General features: G+C 43.5%; 1 protein-coding gene across 5 annotated transcripts in view; it reads left to right on the plus strand.

Moving 5' to 3' along the window:
• Window positions 1–17,879, plus strand: part of dock3 (dedicator of cytokinesis 3) — a 414,918-nt gene that overhangs the window by 198,849 nt on the left and 198,190 nt on the right. The window lies entirely within an intron of this gene.

Consider the following 17,879-nt stretch of genomic DNA (forward strand, 5'->3'; position numbering starts at 1 on the left):
GAAGACTGAAACAGGTTTCCCTCAAGAATTTTTGTGTATTTAGCGCCATCCATCATTCCTTCAATTCTGACCAGTTTCCCAGTTCCTGCCGATGAAAACATCCCCACAACATGATGCTGCCACCACCATGATTCACTGTGAGTATGGTGTTCTCGGGGTGATGAGAGGTGTTGGGTTTGCGCCAGACATAGCGTTTTCCCTGATGGCCAAAAAGCTAAATTTTAGTCTCATCTATCCAGAGTACCTTCTTCCATATGTTTGGGGATTCTCCCACATGCTTTTGGCGAACACCAAACGTGTTTGCCTATTTTTTTCTTTTAGCAATGGCTTTGTTTCTGGACACTCTTCCGTAAGCCCAACTCCGTGGGATGTTAAAAGTTTCTGATATTTTTTTATAACCCAATCCTGATCTGTACTTCTGCACAACTTTGTCCCTGATGTTTTTGGAGAGCTCTTTGGTCTTCATTGTCCCGCTTGCTTGGTGGTGCCCCTTTCTTAGTGGTGTTGCAGACTGGGGCCTTTCAGAACAGGTGTATATATACTGAGATCATGTGACAGATCATGTGCCATTTAGATTGCACACAGGTGGACTTTATTTAACTAATTATATGACTTCTGAAGGTAATTGGTTGCACCAGATCTTATTTAGGGCTTCATAGCGAATGGGGTGAATACATATGCACCCAACACTTTTTTTTCCTTTTTTTTTTGCAACTTCTAGGCAGAGTTACAAAGAAAAAGACATGTTAGACTGGCCAATAAAAATAAAATAGTAAGATGGGCAAAAGAACACAGACACTGGACAGAGGAACTCTGCCGAGAAAGCCAGCATCCCGGAGTTGCTTCCTGACTGTTGACGTTGAGACTGCGGTTTTGCGGGTACTATTTAATGAAGCTGCCAGTTGAGGATTTGTGAGACGTCTGTTTCTCAAGCTAGACACTCTAATGCACTTGTTCTATTGCTCAATTGTGCACCGGGGCCTCCCACTCCTCTTTCTATTCTGCAATTTCTCGCATGGAATAGCCTTCAATTTCTCAGAACAAGAATATATTGACGAGTTTCAGAAGAAAGGTCTTTGTTTCTGGCCATTTTGTGCCTGTAATCGAACCCACAAATGCTGATGCTCCAGATACTCAACTAGTCTAAAGAACGCCAGTTGTATTGCTTATTTAATCAGGACAACAGTTTTCAGCTTTGCTAACATAATTGCAAAAGGGTTTTCTAATGATCAATTAACCTTTTAAAATTATAAACTTGAATTAGCTAACACAACGTGCCATTGGAACACATGAGTTATGGTTGCTAATAATTGGCCTCTGTACGCCTATGTAGATATTTCATAAAAAATCTGCAGTTTCCAGCTACAATAGTAATTTACAACATTCACAATGTCTACACTGTATTTCTGATCAATGTGATGTTATTTTAATGGAAAAAATTAGCTTTTCTTTCAAAAACAAGGACATTTCTAAGTGACACCAAACTTTTGAACGGTCGTGTTTATATGTTGCTTTTTTCATATGAAGAGAAATTATAGTTAAAATGTTTCGATGCTCATCGGCCATTGGACATAAACATTACACAACAATTTGGAAATTGCAAATTCAACAATCAGTGATTTGGAAGGTATCAGTGGTTAACTGCAAGCATTGCAAAGCAATCACTTGCCTGCTATTCAGTAGAGTGGTTGTGTGCAAATGATCTGGGTAGCCATTTGTCTAGATGTTCAGGAGTCTTATGGCTTGGGGTAGAGGCTGTTTAGAAGCCTCTTTGACCTAGACTTGGCGCTCCAGTACCGCTGGAGCAGAGAGAACAGTCTATGACTAGGGTAGCTGGAGTCTGACAATTTTTAGGGCCTTCCTCTGACACCGCCTGGTATAGAGGTCCTGGATGGCAGGAAGTTTATTCGGTTTATTCGATCACCTACGAATTCTCAGAAGGCAGCCCGACTTTCGGCCTCTCTTTCTCCGCCTCCTCTTCACACAGTTCAGGGGATCGGGGCCTGTTCCCGAGGAAGCAGTGTATCCTTCGCGTTGGGCTCCTCAGAGTTGTGAAAGAAAAACAAGTTTTCTGCTGGTCCGTGGTGAGTAATCGCAGTCCTGATGTCCAGAAGTTATTTTCAGTCATAAGAGAAGGTAGCGGCAACATTATGTACAAAATAAGTTAAAAAATAATTTACAAACAATGCAAATAAACAAACAAAAAAACACAATCGGCTGGGGCATGTAAAACGTCTGCCATCTTCTCCGGCGCCATCTTACATTTCAAGCATAATTTCTGCCGCGCATAATTTCTGCCACGCAACTGTTAACTCAAATCTGGAAAATCTGACTTCAGTGAGTTTAAGGACAACAAAGTCAAGGTATTGGAGTGGTCATCACAAAGCCTTGACCTCAATCCTGTAGAAAATTTGAGGGCAGACTGAAAAAGCGTGTGTGAGCAAGGAGGCAATCCAAACCTGACTCAGTTACACCAGCTCTGTCAGGAGGAATGGGCCAAAATTCACCCAACTTATTTTGGGAAGCTTGTGGAAAGCTACCCGAAACATTTGACCCAAGTTAAACAATTTAAAGGCAATGCTACCTATTTCTAATTGAGTGTATGTAAAGTTCTGACCCACTGGGAATGTGATGAAAAAAATAAAAGCTGAAAGTCATTCTCTCGACTATTATTCTGACATTTCACATTCTTAAAATAAAGTGGTGATCCTAACTGCCCTAAGACAGGGAATTGTGAAAAACTGAGTTTAAATGTATTTGGCGAAGGTGTATGTAAACTTCCGCCTTCAACTGTAGTTAATCCAGAGATTTTTGTCTTTGCCTCGATTCGGCAGTCTTGTCCAGAACGTCATGGCATTTGTAGTTCTTTATGATAGCCACATTAGCAGCTAATTAGCATTTCATTTCTGGGGGGTAAATACAGGCAACTATATTGATAAAAGTGACCTTTGACCTTGTCCTAGACACGGTTATCAAAATTTCACGCCAGGGTAAGCCTACACAAAACACATCCCTCATTTTAAGTGTTTCTAAAATCCCCTAAGGGAAAAATATAGAATGGGAAAAAAACGATTGGAACCATTTGACCGCTAGGTTTTATGGGTATCTGACCTATACTGTACATGGGTCAGATGTTTTGACGTGGTTGGGCTAGAAGCAAGCCATTTTTGCTGTAGTAATGTTATAAACATGACGCTAACAAAACAGCACTTGCTTTTTTTTAAATAGGAAACGATGGTACAGCAATTCATTACAACAGTTTTTATCCTGGGGATTTTATTCCTAGTCGCACAGTGCTCCCTGGGTGCAATACATTTTCTCATGATTGTATGGTGAGATGCCTGGATAACTGGAGTATTGTGGGTGACAGAGGTTATTTTCTCATGGTTATATGGTGAGACTCCGATATGATTGGAGTTATGGGACATTATGATAGTAATGGTGATGTGTAGGATGATAATTTTATGTGCTCTTTGTTTTGAACTGGAGTGATGTTTTACCTAACCCATAGAGGATGGTGTACAGTAGCCATCTCTCCAGTGATGTTTTACCTAACCCATAGAGGATGGTGTATATTAGCCATCTCTCCAGTGATGTTTTACCTAACCCATAGAGGATGGTGTACAGTAGCCATCTCTCCAGTGATGTTTTACCTAACCCATAGAGGATGGTGTATATTAGCCATCTCTCCAGTGATGTTTTACCTAACCCATAGAGGATGGTGTATATTAGCCATCTCTCCAGTGATGTTTTACCTAACCCATAGAGGATGGTGTATATTAGCCATCTCTCCAGTGATGTTTTACCTAACCCATAGAGGATGGTGTATATTAGCCATCTCTCCAGTGATGTTTTACCTAACCCATAGAGGATGGTGTACAGTAGCCATCTCTCCAGTGATGTTTTACCTAACTCATAGAGGATGGTGTACAGTAGCCATCTCTCCAGTGATGTTTTACCTAACCCATAGAGGATGGTGTATATTAGCCATCTCTCCAGTGATGTGTTACCTAACCCATAGAGGATGGTGTATATTAGCCATCTCTCCAGTGATGTTTACCTAACCCATAGAGGATGGTGTATATTAGCCATCTCTCCAGTGATGTTTTACCTAACCCATAGAGGATGATGTATATTAGCCATCTCTCCAGTGATGTTTTACCTAACCCATAGAGGATGGTGTACAGTAGCCATCTCTCCAGTGATGTTTTACCTAACCCATAGAGGATGGTGTATATTAGCCATCTCTCCAGTGATGTTTTGCCTAACCCATAGAGGATGGTGTACAGTAGCCATCTCTCCAGTGATGTGTTACCTAACCCATAGAGGATGGTGTATATTAGCCATCTCTCCAGTGATGTTTTACCTAACCCATAGAGGATGGTGTACATTAGCCATCTCTCCAGTGATGTTTTACCTAACCCATAGAGGATGGTGTACATTAGCCATCTCTCCAGTGATGTTTTACCTAACCCATAGAGGATGGTGTACAGTAGCCATCTCTCCAGTGATGTTTTGCCTAACCCATAGAGGATGGTGTATATTAGCCATCTCTCCAGTGATGTTTTACCTAACCCATAGAGGATGGTGTACATTAGCCATCTCTCCAGTGATGTTTTACCTAACCCATAGAGGATGGTGTACATTAGCCATCTCTCCAGTGATGTTTTACCTAACCCATAGAGGATGGTGTACAGTAGCCATCTCTCCAGTGATGTTTTGCCTAACCCATAGAGGATGGTGTATATTAGCCATCTCTCCAGTGATGTTTTACCTAACCCATAGAGGATGGTGTATATTAGCCATCTCTCCAGTGATGTTTTGCCTAACCCATAGAGGATGGTGTATATTAGCCATCTCTCCAGTGATGTTTTGCCTAACCCATAGAGGATGGTGTACAGTAGCCATCTCTCCAGTGATGTTTTACCTAACCCATAGAGGATGGTGTATATTAGCCATCTCTCCAGTGATGTTTTACCTAACCCATAGAGGATGGTGTACATTAGCCATCTCTCCAGTGATGTTTTACCTAACCCATAGAGGATGGTGTACAGTAGCCATCTCTCCAGTGATGTTTTGCCTAACCCATAGAGGATGGTGTATATTAGCCATCTCTCCAGTGATGTTTTACCTAACCCATAGAGGATGGTGTACATTAGCCATCTCTCCAGTGATGTTTTACCTAACCCATAGAGGATGGTGTACATTAGCCATCTCTCCAGTGATGTTTTACCTAACCCATAGAGGATGGTGTATATTAGCCATCTCTCCAGTGATGTTTTACCTAACCCATAGAGGATGGTGTATATTAGCCATCTCTCCAGTGATGTTTTGCCTAACCCATAGAGGATGGTGTATATTAGCCATCTCTCCAGTGATGGTTTGCCTAACCCATAGAGGATGGTGTACAGTAGCCATCTCTCCAGTGATGTTTTACCTAACCCATAGAGGATGGTGTATATTAGCCATCTCTCCAGTAATGTTTTACCTAACCCATAGAGGATGATGTATATTAGCCATCTCTCCAGTGATGTTTTACCTAACCCATAGAGGATGGTGTATATTAGCCATCTCTCCAGTAATGTTTTACCTAACCCATAGAGGATGGTGTATATTAGCCATCTCTCCAGTGATGTTTTACCTAACCCATAGAGGATGGTGTATATTAGCCATCTCTCCAGTGATGTTTTACCTAACCCATAGAGGATGGTGTACAGTAGCCATCTCTCCAGTGATGTTTTACCTAACCCATAGAGGATGGTGTACAGTAGCCATCTCTCCAGTAATGTTTTACCTAACCCATAGAGGATGATGTATATTAGCCATCTCTCCAGTGATGTTTTACCTAACCCATAGAGGATGGTGTATATTAGCCATCTCTCCAGTGATGTTTTACCTAACCCATAGAGGATGGTGTATATTAGCCATCTCTCCAGTGATGTTTTACCTAACCCATAGAGGATGGTGTATATTAGCCATCTCTCCAGTGATGTTTTACCTAACCCATAGAGGATGGTGTACAGTAGCCATCTCTCCAGTGATGTTTTACCTAACCCATAGAGGATGGTGTATATTAGCCATCTCTCCAGTGATGTTTTACCTAACCCATAGAGGATGGTGTATATTAGCCATCTCTCCAGTGATGTTTTACCTAACCCATAGAGGATGGTGTATATTAGCCATCTCTCCAGTGATGTTTTACCTAACCCATAGAGGATGGTGTATATTAGCCATCTCTCCAGTGATGTTTTACCTAACCCATAGAGGATGGTGTATATTAGCCATCTCTCCAGTGATGTTTTACCTAACCCATACAGGATGGTGTACAGTAGCCATCTCTCCAGTGATGTTTTACCTAACCCATATCGGATGGTGTATATTAGCCATCTCTCCAGTGATGTTTTACCTAACCCATACAGGATGGTGTATATTAGCCATCTCTCCAGTGATGTTTTACCTAACCCATAGAGGATGGTGTACATTAGCCATCTCTCCAGTGATGTTTTACCTAACCCATAGAGGATGGTGTACAGTAGCCATCTCTCCAGTGATGTTTTACCTAACCCATAGAGGATGGTGTACAGTAGCCATCTCTCCAGTGATGTTTTACCTAACCCATAGAGGATGGTGTACATTAGCCATCTCTCCAGTGATGTTTTACCTAACCCATAGAGGATGGTGTACAGTAGCCTTCTCTCCAGTGATGTTTTACCTAACCCATAGAGGATGGTGTACATTAGCCATCTCTCCAGTGATGTTTTACCTAACCCATAGAGGATGGTGTACAGTAGTCATCTCTCCAGTGATGTTTTACCTAACCCATAGAGGATGGTGTACAGTAGTCATCTCTCCAGTGATGTTTTACCTAACCCATAGAGGATGGTGGACAGTAGCCTTCTCTCCAGTGATGTTTTACATCATTGATTTGTCTCCTTTTACAATTTCTTAAGCTGTAGCCTGTTGCATGATATATTTTATTGATGGTATGCTCCCGTCTGTCTGTCTGTCTGGCTGTCTCTCTGTCTGTCTAGCTGTCTGTCTAGTTGTCTGTCTGTCTGTCTGTCTAGCTGTCTGTCTAATTGTCTCTCTGTCTGGCTAGCTGTCTGTCTAGCTGTCTGTCTGTCTGTGTGTCTAGCTGTCTGTCTGTCTGTCTGTCTGGCTGTCTGTCTGTCTGTGTAGCTGTCTGCCTGTTTGTCTGTCTGTCTGTCTGTTTCTGTCTGTCTCTGTCTGTCTCTGTCTGTCTGTCTGTCTGTCTGTCTGTCTGTCTGTCTGTCTGTCTGTCTGTCTGTCTGTCTGTCTGTCTAGCTGTCTGTCTGTCTGAGATGCAGACTCATCCTCTTTCCTTTTTAATCTCTATTGATCCAAAGGTATTCTAGAACATTTGGTCTGGAACATTCGGTCCAGAACATCCCGTCTAGAACATCTGGTCTGGAACATCCGGTCTGGAACATCCGGTCTAGAACCTTCAGTCTAGAACATCCGGTATAGAACATTCGGTCTGGAACATCCGGTCTAGAACATCCGGTCTAGAACATTTGGTCTGGAACATCCGGTCTGGAACATTCGGTCTGGAACATTCGGTCTGTAACATTCGGTCTGGAACATCCGGTCTAGAACATCCGGTCTAGAACATTTGGTCTTGAACATTTGGTCTAGAACATCCGGTCTAGAACATACGGTCTAGAACATTTGGTCTCGAACATTTGGTCTAGAACATCCGGTCTAGAACATTTGGTCTTGGACATTTGATCTTGAACATTTGGTCTTGAATATTTGGTCTAGAACATCCGGTCTAGAACATTTGGTCTTGAATATTTGGTCTTGAACATTTGGTCTAGAACATCCGGTCTAGAACATTTGGTTTGGAATATTTGGTCTTGAACATTTGGTCTCGAACATTTGTTCTCGAACATCCGGTCTTGAACATTTGGTCTAGAACATTTGGTCTTGAACATCCGGTCTAGAACACTTGGTTGTGAGCATTTGGTCTCGAACATTTGGTCTCGAACATCCGGTCTAGAACACTTGGTCTTGAACATTTGGTCTCGGACATTTGGTCTAGAACATCCGGTCTAGAACACTTGGTCTTGAACATTTGGTCTCGGACATTTGGTCTAGAACATCCGGTCTAGAACACTTGGTCTTGAACATTTGGTCTGGAACATTTGGTCTAGAACATTTTGTCTCAAACATCCGGTCTCGAACAACCGGTCTCGAACATCCGGTCTAGAACCTTCGGTCTAGAACATCCGGTCTGGAACATTCGGTCTGGAACATTTGGTCTGGAACATGTGGAATGTTGAGAGGTTTTTATCTCTTTGATCTGACGTCAGAATAAATGAACGTTGCGAAGGACGTGACGACACATAAACACATATGACCTGGCTAGGAATGGTCCCTGTTATTACCTACTGCTGCATACACAACTACATGCCAACCTTGTTCCTGGTTATTGCTTCTGTTTTACATTAGTTCAGTGTGTCACTCAGACTCTGAATCACAGCAGAGAGGGATATACAGTATGTGATGAAGATTGTTAGCAGCCTCTTATGGAGACTGACATTGTGTCTAATGCAGTGGAACCAAACATAATCTAATTCTGAAACCAATTCAATCAGCTTGACTAATTCACACTTAGTTACACAAGAGAACAGCAAGAAAGAGACAGCACTGAAGATGAAGGAAGGGCTACAGCACACACACACACACACACACACACATATACACACACACATGAACAAACACACACATATACACACACACACACATGCACATATACACACACACATGCACAAACACACACACAAACACACAAACACACACATGCACACACACTAGATAGCAGCAGAGATTTAGCCTACGCTCTGTGACCTCTGCCAAATTACCCAAAGTTTCTGTAAATATCACAGAGTAGGCCTTTATTAAAGACTGCCTCCCTATGACCCTGTTGCCAGGAAAAGCAGTCGAGCGTATCAGAGGCTTCACGATCACAACACAACACTCTATCTAGCCTGCTGACTCTCTCATTTACCCTCAGAGCATCCTCTGAACTCTAGAACTGTGCTAGATTGAATATCAATTATTATTGGCTAATTTACGATTGGCTTCTTTATGATTGGCTAATTTACGATTGGCTTCTTTACGATTGGCTAATGAGAGTGATGGATGTTTTCGGTTAACCTTTGGCCCCTGTGTTGATGATGCCAGTCACACATGGATTAAAATTAAAATAATCAGAAAATAACTATATGTACGGTGTCCATATTAGTACAACTTCAGAGGTCAACTCCTTGTGACTCCGAGGCAATCCTAATTTGGACTCCGTACAATTCATTAATTTTATTTTCTCACTTCAACAAATGAACAGTGAATATAATCATAACATTGTCAGTCTCCGGAGAAGGTATTTTGTGTGTTGTGTGGTAGTGCAATCTGTCTGGCTGTCATATGGAAGAGGGAAACCGTCACCACTCACTGTCAGAGGGATATTTATATGTATTTATATATGCATATTCACTGGAGTGAGTGCATGGCGTTTTGTTAACTTGAATAGAATTTCATAGAATACTTTTTTACTTTCTTTAATTTCTGCATTTTCTAAGCAGGAAAAACAACTGTTTCAATTATCAACAGCAGCAAGATTATTTTCTACTCTTTACATCTGTCACATGACTGTTGTTTTCTATAATGATGAGTGAGAAAGTTACAGATACCTCCAAGACATGCTAACCTCTCACCATTACAATAACAGGGGAGGTTAGCATTTTTGGGTTACATGTCACGTTCCTGACCTGTTTTCTCTTATTTTTGTATGTGTTTAGTTGGTCAGGGCGTGAGTTGGGGTGGGCATTCTATGTTACGTGTTTCTATGTTTAGGTTCATTGTTTGTTAGCCTTATATGGTTCTCAATCAGGGACAGGTGTTATTCATTTCCTCTGATTGAGAATCATATTCATACACGGTTGTCTTACACATACATACACGGTTGTCTTACACATACACACATACAATCATACACGGTTGTCTTCCGTGTCTGTATGTTTACCACACGGGACTGTTTCGTTTGTCGTTCGTGTATGTAGTCTGTTCCTGTTCGTGCGTTCTTCGTTTATTGTAAGTTCTCAAGTCCAGGTCTGTCTACATCGTTTATTTGTTTTGTAGTTTGTTAAAGTGTTTTCGTGTTACGTCTTTACTTTAATAAATATCGTTATGTAAACATTTCACTCTGCGCTTTGGTCCAATCCCTACTCCTCCTCTTCAGACGAAGAGGAGGAGAACGACCGTTACAGGGGATGATATTTGTGTGTCTGTAACTTTCTCACTCATCATTGTTCACAATTCATTCAGGATTATCCATAATCATGGTAGCATCCACATTAATGTAGAAGTGCTTAGAAAACATATTATATTCTTATTTACAATAAAAGTGACTCCAAAATAACATTATTTACCATTCAATTATTTACCATGTCTATTGGGCACCAAATAATCTGAAACACAACCAAAACAAACAGCAAATGATTCCAACATATTTGTAGAGACATACACTTGATGTAGTCATTGCGTGCTATGAATATGGGACCAAATACTTCACTTTTTACTACTTTAATACACAAATAAGTGCTATACTTTCTAAACGATTTACCCAATATGAATGAAAATACCCTCAAATTAAAGCTGGCACTCTGCACATTAACTTCATAGTCATTGTATCTGTCACGTTCCTGACCTATTTTTATGTTATTTTGATTATGTTTAGTTGGTCAGGGCGTGAGTTGGGGTGGGCATTGTATGTTGTGTGTGTTTTGTTTAGTCTATGGGTGTTGTATTGTGTATGGGATAGATAATTGTGAGGTTGTCTAGTTATGTCTATGGCTGCCTAGATTGGGTCTCAATCAGAGACAGCTGTCATTCATTTGTCTCTGATTGGGAGCCATATTTAAGGTAGCCATAGGCAGTAGGCTTTTGTGGGTAGTTGTCTTGTTTAACGTTTGTTGCTTGTCTGGGCACTTGCGTTATTTAGCTTCACGATCATTTGTTGTTTTGTTTGTTTGTAATAGTGTTTTCGTTTCATGTTCATCTTCGTTCGTTTAATTAAAAGAAGATGGCTTATTTTCCTCATGCTGCGTTTTGGTCCGTCTCTCCTCCACACGATCGTGACGGAACTACCCACCACAACAGGACCAAGCGGATTGAGGAAGGAGGGAAGGAACTAAAGCAATGGAGAGAAGAGGAATGGAGTTGGGAGCAAATTTTCAATGGAGAAGGACCCTGGGCTAAGGTTGGTGTGAATCGCCGCTTGCGGGAGGAGAAGAAGGCAGCCACAGCCCAGGAGCGCTGGTATGAGGAGGCAGCACGTAGGAGAGGCTGGAAGCCCGAGAGGCTCACCCAAAAATTTCTTGGGAGGGGGCTAAAGGGGAGTGTGGCGAAGCCGGGTTGGATACCTGAGCCAACTCCCCGGGCTTGCCGTGGAGTAAGAGGGCGTTGTACTGGTCAGACACCGTGTTATGCGGTAAAGCGCACGGTGTCCCCAGTACGCGTGCTTAGCCCAGTGCGGGCTATTCCACCTTGCCGCACTGGGAGGGCTAGGTTGGGCATCGAGCCGGATGCCATGAAGCCGGCCCAACGTATCTGGCCTCCAGTACGTCTCCTCGGGCCGGTGTACATGGCACCAGCCTTGCAGGTGGTGTCCCCGGTTCGCCTGCATAGCCCAGTGCGGGCTATTCCACCTCGCCGCACTGGCAGGGCTACGGGGACCATTCAACCTGGTAAGGTTGGGGAGGCTCGGTGCTCAAGAGCACGTGTCCTCCTTCACGGTCCGGTATATCCGGCGCCACCTTCCCACCCCAGTCCAGTACCACCAGCGCCTACACCACGCACCAGGCTTCCAGTGCATCTCCAGAGCCCTGTTCCTCTTCCACGCACTCTCCCTATGGTGCGTGTCTCCAGCCCAGTGCCTCCAGTTCCGGCACCACGCACCAAGCCTCCTGTGCGTCTCCAGAGCCCTGGACGCACTGTTCCTTCTCCCCGCACTCGCCCTGAGGTGCGTGTCCTTAGCCCGGTACCTCCAGTTCCGGTACCACGCACCAGGCCTATAGTGCGTCTCAGCCGGCCAGAGTCTGCCGTCTGCCCAGCGGCGCCTGAACTGCCCGTCTGCCCAGCGGCGCCTGAACTGCCCGTCTGCCCAGCGGCGCCTGAACTGCCCGTCTGCCCAGCGGCGCCTGAACTGCCCGTCTGCCATACGCCGTCTGAACTGTCCGTCTGCCATGAGCCTGCAAAGCCGCCCGTCTGCCATGAGCCTGCAAAGCCGCCCGTCTGCCATGAGCCTACAGAGCCGTCCGCCAGACAGGAGCCGCTAGAGCCGTCCGCCAGACAGGAGCCGCTAGAGCCTTCCGCCAGACCGGATCAGCCAGAGCCTTCCGCCAGACCGGATCAGCCAGAGCCTTCCGCCAGACCGGATCAGCCAGAGCCTTCCGCCAGACCGGATCAGCCAGAGCCTTCCGCCAGACCGGATCAGCCAGAGCCTTCCGCCAGACCGGATCAGCCAGAGCCTTCCGCCAGACCGGATCAGCCAGAGCCTTCCGCCAGCCATGACCGTCCAGAGCCGTCAGCGAGCCATGACCGTCCAGAGCCGTCAGCGAGCCATGACCGTCCAGAGCCGTCAGCGAGCCATGACCGTCCAGAGCCGTCAGCGAGCCATGACCGTCCAGAGCCGTCAGCGAGCCATGACCGTCCAGAGCCGTCAGCGAGCCATGACCGTCCAGAGCCGTCAGCGAGCCATGACCGTCCAGAGCCGTCAGCCAGCCATGACCGTCCAGAGCCGTCAGCCAGCCATGACCGTCCAGAGCCGTCAACCAGCCAAGAGCGTCCAGAGCCAGCCAGCCAGGATCCGCCAGTCATTCTGGTGTTGCCCCTCATTCTGGTGTTGCCCCTCATTCTGGTGTTGCCCCTCATTCTGGTGTTGCCCCTCATTCCGGTGTTGCCCCTCATTCCGGTGCTGCTCCTTATCCTGATGATTCCCCTTAATTTAGGTGGGGTTATTTGGAGGGTGGGCATTGTGAGGGGGATAAAGAAGCGGGGATTGATTATGGTGGGGTGGGGACCTCGCCCTCAACCTGAGCCACCACCGTGGACAGATGCCCACCCAGACCCTCCCCTAGACTTTTGGTGGTGCGTTCGGAGTACGCACCTTGAGGGGGGGGTTATGTCACGTTCCTGACCTATTTTTATGTTATTTTGATTATGTTTAGTTGGTCAGGGCGTGAGTTGGGGTGGGCATTGTATGTTGTGTGTGTTTTGTTTAGTCTATGGGTGTTGTATTGTGTATGGGATAGATAATTGTGAGGTTGTCTAGTTATGTCTATGGCTGCCTAGATTGGGTCTCAATCAGAGACAGCTGTCATTCATTTGTCTCTGATTGGGAGCCATATTTAAGGTAGCCATAGGCAGTAGGCTTTTGTGGGTAGTTGTCTTGTTTAACGTTTGTTGCTTGTCTGGGCACTTGCGTTATTTAGCTTCACGATCATTTGTTGTTTTGTTTGTTTGTAATAGTGTTTTCGTTTCATGTTCATCTTCGTTCGTTTAATTAAAAGAAGATGGCTTATTTTCCTCATGCTGCGTTTTGGTCCGTCTCTCCTCCACACGATCGTGACAGTATCATTTCAAATCCAAAGTGCTGGAGTACAGAGACAAAACAACAAAAAATGTGTCACTGTCCCAATACTTTTGGAGCTCACTGTATAAACAATAGCCTAGATGTAGGCTCATTGTGCCGGGAGGCAGTGAGGAGATACGGAATCTCTTCCCCACAGCATCTTTCCCCACACTTTTACATGGCATTTCCATTGTTTGGTTTGAGTTCCATTGACCACTTTACTGCATCTATGGTGTTCCATTGTAGTTCTATAGAGGTGTTCCATTGTAGTTCTGTTTATACTGTATGTTCCATTGTAGTTCTATAGAGGTGTTCCATTGTAGTTCTGTTTATACTGTATGTTCCATTGTAGTTCTATAGAGGTGTTCCATTGTAGTTCTGTTTATACTGTATGTTCCATTGTAGTTCTATATATGTGTTCCATTGTAGTTCTGTTTATATTGTATGTTCCATTGTAGTTCTATAGAGGTGTTCCATTGTAGTTCTGTTTATACTGTATGTTCCATTGTAGTTCTATATATGTGTTCCATTGTAGTTCTGTTTATACTGTATGTTCCATTGTAGTTCTATAGAGGTGTTCCATTGTAGTTATGTTTATACTGTATGTTCCATTGTAGTTCTGTTTATACTGTATGTTCTATTGTAGTTCTGTTTATACTGTATTTTCCATAGTAGTTCTATAGAGGTGTTCCAGTGTAGTTATGTTTATACTCTATGTTCCATTGTAGTTCTATAGAGGTGTTCCAGTGTAGTTCTGTTTATACTGTATGTTCCATTGTAGTTCTATAGAGGTGTTCCATTGTAGTTCTATAGAGGTGTTCCATTGTAGTTCTGTTTATACTGTATGTTCTATTGTAGTTCTGTTTATACTGTATGTTCCATTGTAGTTCTATAGAGGTGTTCCATTGTAGTTATGTTGAGTTGTTCCATTGTAGTTTTGTGTAGGGCTTCCATTGTAGTTCTGGGTTCAGGAATCTTGGTCATGGTTTCCCCCTTAACCCCTTTTTCTCCCTAATTTCGATCTTGTCTCATCGCTGTAACTCCCCAATGGGCTTGGGAGGCGAAGGTTGAGTCTTGCGTCCTCCGAAACATAACCCGCCAAATGGTTTGCTATTTTAAACAGGTTCACGGTGCAGTCTCGTATTTTACACAGGGTCATGGTGCGGTCTCATATTTTATACAGGGTTGCTGCCCAGTCAAATGCGTTACAGACATTCTTTCACCTCACTGACTTCATTCATCAGGATAACCAAAGCCCATGACAACATTATAGATCATCTCTGCTATTCATGGCTTGCACCTCTGTCACTCGGTCGTGTTGTTGCCATGGTTATCAGCGTTCTACAGATGCCGCGGCCACATTGAAGTCTGACTGATGGTTAATGCCAATTCTTTCTGAACGTTAGTCTAAATTACACTGTAATGGCTTGGAAGTACGATGACATTGCTAAAGTACTCAAATATTTAGTAGGAAACAACTTTGCAATCATTACATTGTTCCTAAATTTCAAATAGACAGTTGGCAATGTCGTCATTAGCTATCAAAAATAGCTAATGTTAGCTAGTTAAATCCGGTGGTCTCCCCTCAATCTTAGCTAGCTAGCTAACTTTATATAAAGTCAATCTGGTAACGTCAACAAAATGTTTTCCTACTAATAGTTTTTCAAGCCACGGTAATGCACTTTAAACCAAATCTTCGTCAGCGCCCGTTGCGAATGCATTGAGTATATTACTCGGTTGGGCATCAGTCCTAACAAGAATGTTCAAGACAATATTGTGACGAAACGTGCAAACCCTGAATATCTTCGGTCCACTTACATATCACTTAATAGACGCCGGTTAGCGTTTTACCTCAGGCCACCTACATATCAATTAATAGACTCAATAATGAGGGCTGAGCTTACGTCCAAACTCTGACGTCACCTCAGTGAAGTTGAAATGTAAAATGATTCAGGTTAGGGTTATTGTAAAGGTTAAGTTCAGGATTAGGTTTTAGGCACTAACCCTGGTCAAATGTCCTCTCAGAGCATGCGGCTCGTTTCAAATGTAAGCTCCGCTCTCACCATTGTCAATCACATAATGTTTGCCTTCTGGGCAGAGCTGCCTCCAGAATAAGATTCACGAGGTAAAACACTAACATGCGTCTATTAAGTGAAGTGCGTAGGTGGACCGAGGTAAAATGCTAACTGAATAAACACAAAATGACTGAGCTGTATTTTATGTGTCTAGATATACTGTAGCCTAATGGTCAGAATGAAAGACTGTAGCTAGCCTAATGGTCAGAATGAAAGACTGTAGCTAGCCTAATGGTCAGAATGAAAGACTGTAGGCTAGTTAATATCACTTTTACCTAATCTTCTTAACCAATGCCACAGCTACAGCTCTCCATGGCAGTCCTGAAAAATATATTCTGAATTAGACTCATGGTTACATAAAGGATAAATAAAAATACTGTCTGTGTTCATGTCCAGATCAGAAGAGCTCTTGGAAGGAAAGTCTCTCTCAGTGTCTGCTGTGGATGATTAGTATTCTACTCATAGCAAGGTAAAATGTCAGAATTACATTCTGTCTGTAGTCGTGACATACTGGGTGATATTCTGTCTGTAGCCTTGACATACTGGGTTATATTATGTCTGCAGCCGTGACATACTGGGTTATATTCTGTCTGTAGCCGTGACATAATGGGTGATATTCTGTCTGTAGCCGTGACATACTGGATTATATTCTGTCTGTAGTCGTGACATACTGGGTGATATTCTGTCTGCAGCCGTGACATACTGGGTTATATTCTGTCTGTAGTAGTGACATACTGGGTGATATTCTGTCTGCAGCCGTGACATACTGGGTTATATTCTGTCTGTAGTCGTGACATACTGGGTTATATTCTGTCTGTAGTCGTGACATACTGGGTTATATTCTGTCTGTAGCCGTGACATAACATAACCAGTGTGTGTGCATTTGTGTGTGTGTGTGTGTGTGTGTGCGTGTGCGTGTGTGTGTGAGTGAGCAGCAGTGTTTTCACCGCCCACCACGGAGCTATACAGCTCTACCTCAGCGTCACCTCTTTCACCTCTTTCCAAGGCCTGCTGTTCCCCAGTGGCTGCGGTTTCTATGGCAGTGAGAAGAGATACGCTTTCTCAAAGTTCATCTTCGTTCTATTCTACCCTGAGCCTCATAGATCAAATGTCTCAGTCTGAAATAAATAACAAAAAAACTTGAATCTTCATTATTGGAGAGAGAGAGATAAATAGATAGAGAGGAGAGAGAGAGAATTATAGAGAGAAGAGAGAGAGAAATAGATAGAGAGGAGAGAGAGAGAATTATAGAGAGAAGAGAAGGAGAAAGAGAGAGAGAAGAGAGAGAGAGATATGAGAGAGAGAGAGAAGGGGAGAAGGAAAGGGTGTGAGAATAGATGTGTCTACTAGATGGAGCTTTCAATCAAGGTTTATTGTTTGTTATCCTGTACTCAAAGACACATTTAGATTGAATGCACAGTCTCTCTCTCTGTCTCTCTCTCTCTCTCTCTCTCTCTCTCTCTCTCTCTCTCTCTCTCTCTCTCTCTCTCTCTCTCTCTCTCTCTCTCTCCCCTCCTCAGTCCTTGTTCAGCTTAGGGCCTGTTACCGTCAGAGTAAAGTGATCTAGTGAATACAGGCCCTGTTTTATACAGCTATGGGACATCTAATTATGAATTAACTATTGTTAAATGGATCTATCTCATCTTGGCTAAATATGATAATTTCCGTTATGTTTGGCTGGTGGATCAGCTTCAGTTGTGATAGTATACTTGGTTGTTGTGTTCATTGTTGTTAATGTGTGAATGTGTGAAACTGTGCAGAAGGGGCCTGTCTGGAATCATTGTCCCTCCCCGGAATCCGTATGTACCATGTGTGTCATGTGTAGCATGTGTTCCATGTGTTCCATGTGTTCCATGTGTTCCATGTGTTCCATGTGTTTCATGTGTTTCATGTGTTCCATGTGTTCCATGTGTGTCATGTGTTTCATGTGTTCCATGTGTTCCATGTGTTTCATGTGTTCCATGTGTTCCATGTGTTTCATGTGTTTCGTGTGTTCCGTGTGTTTCATGTGTTTCATGTGTTCCATGTGTTTCATGTGTTCCATGTGTTTCATGTGTTCCATGTGTTTCATGTGTTCCATGTGTTTCATGTGTTCCATGTGTTCCATGTGTTCCATGTGTTCCATGTTTCCCATGTGTTCCATGTGTTTT

Source organism: Salvelinus alpinus, chromosome 12, assembly GCF_045679555.1.
Source record: "Salvelinus alpinus chromosome 12, SLU_Salpinus.1, whole genome shotgun sequence".
Taxonomy (NCBI): domain Eukaryota; kingdom Metazoa; phylum Chordata; class Actinopteri; order Salmoniformes; family Salmonidae; genus Salvelinus; species Salvelinus alpinus.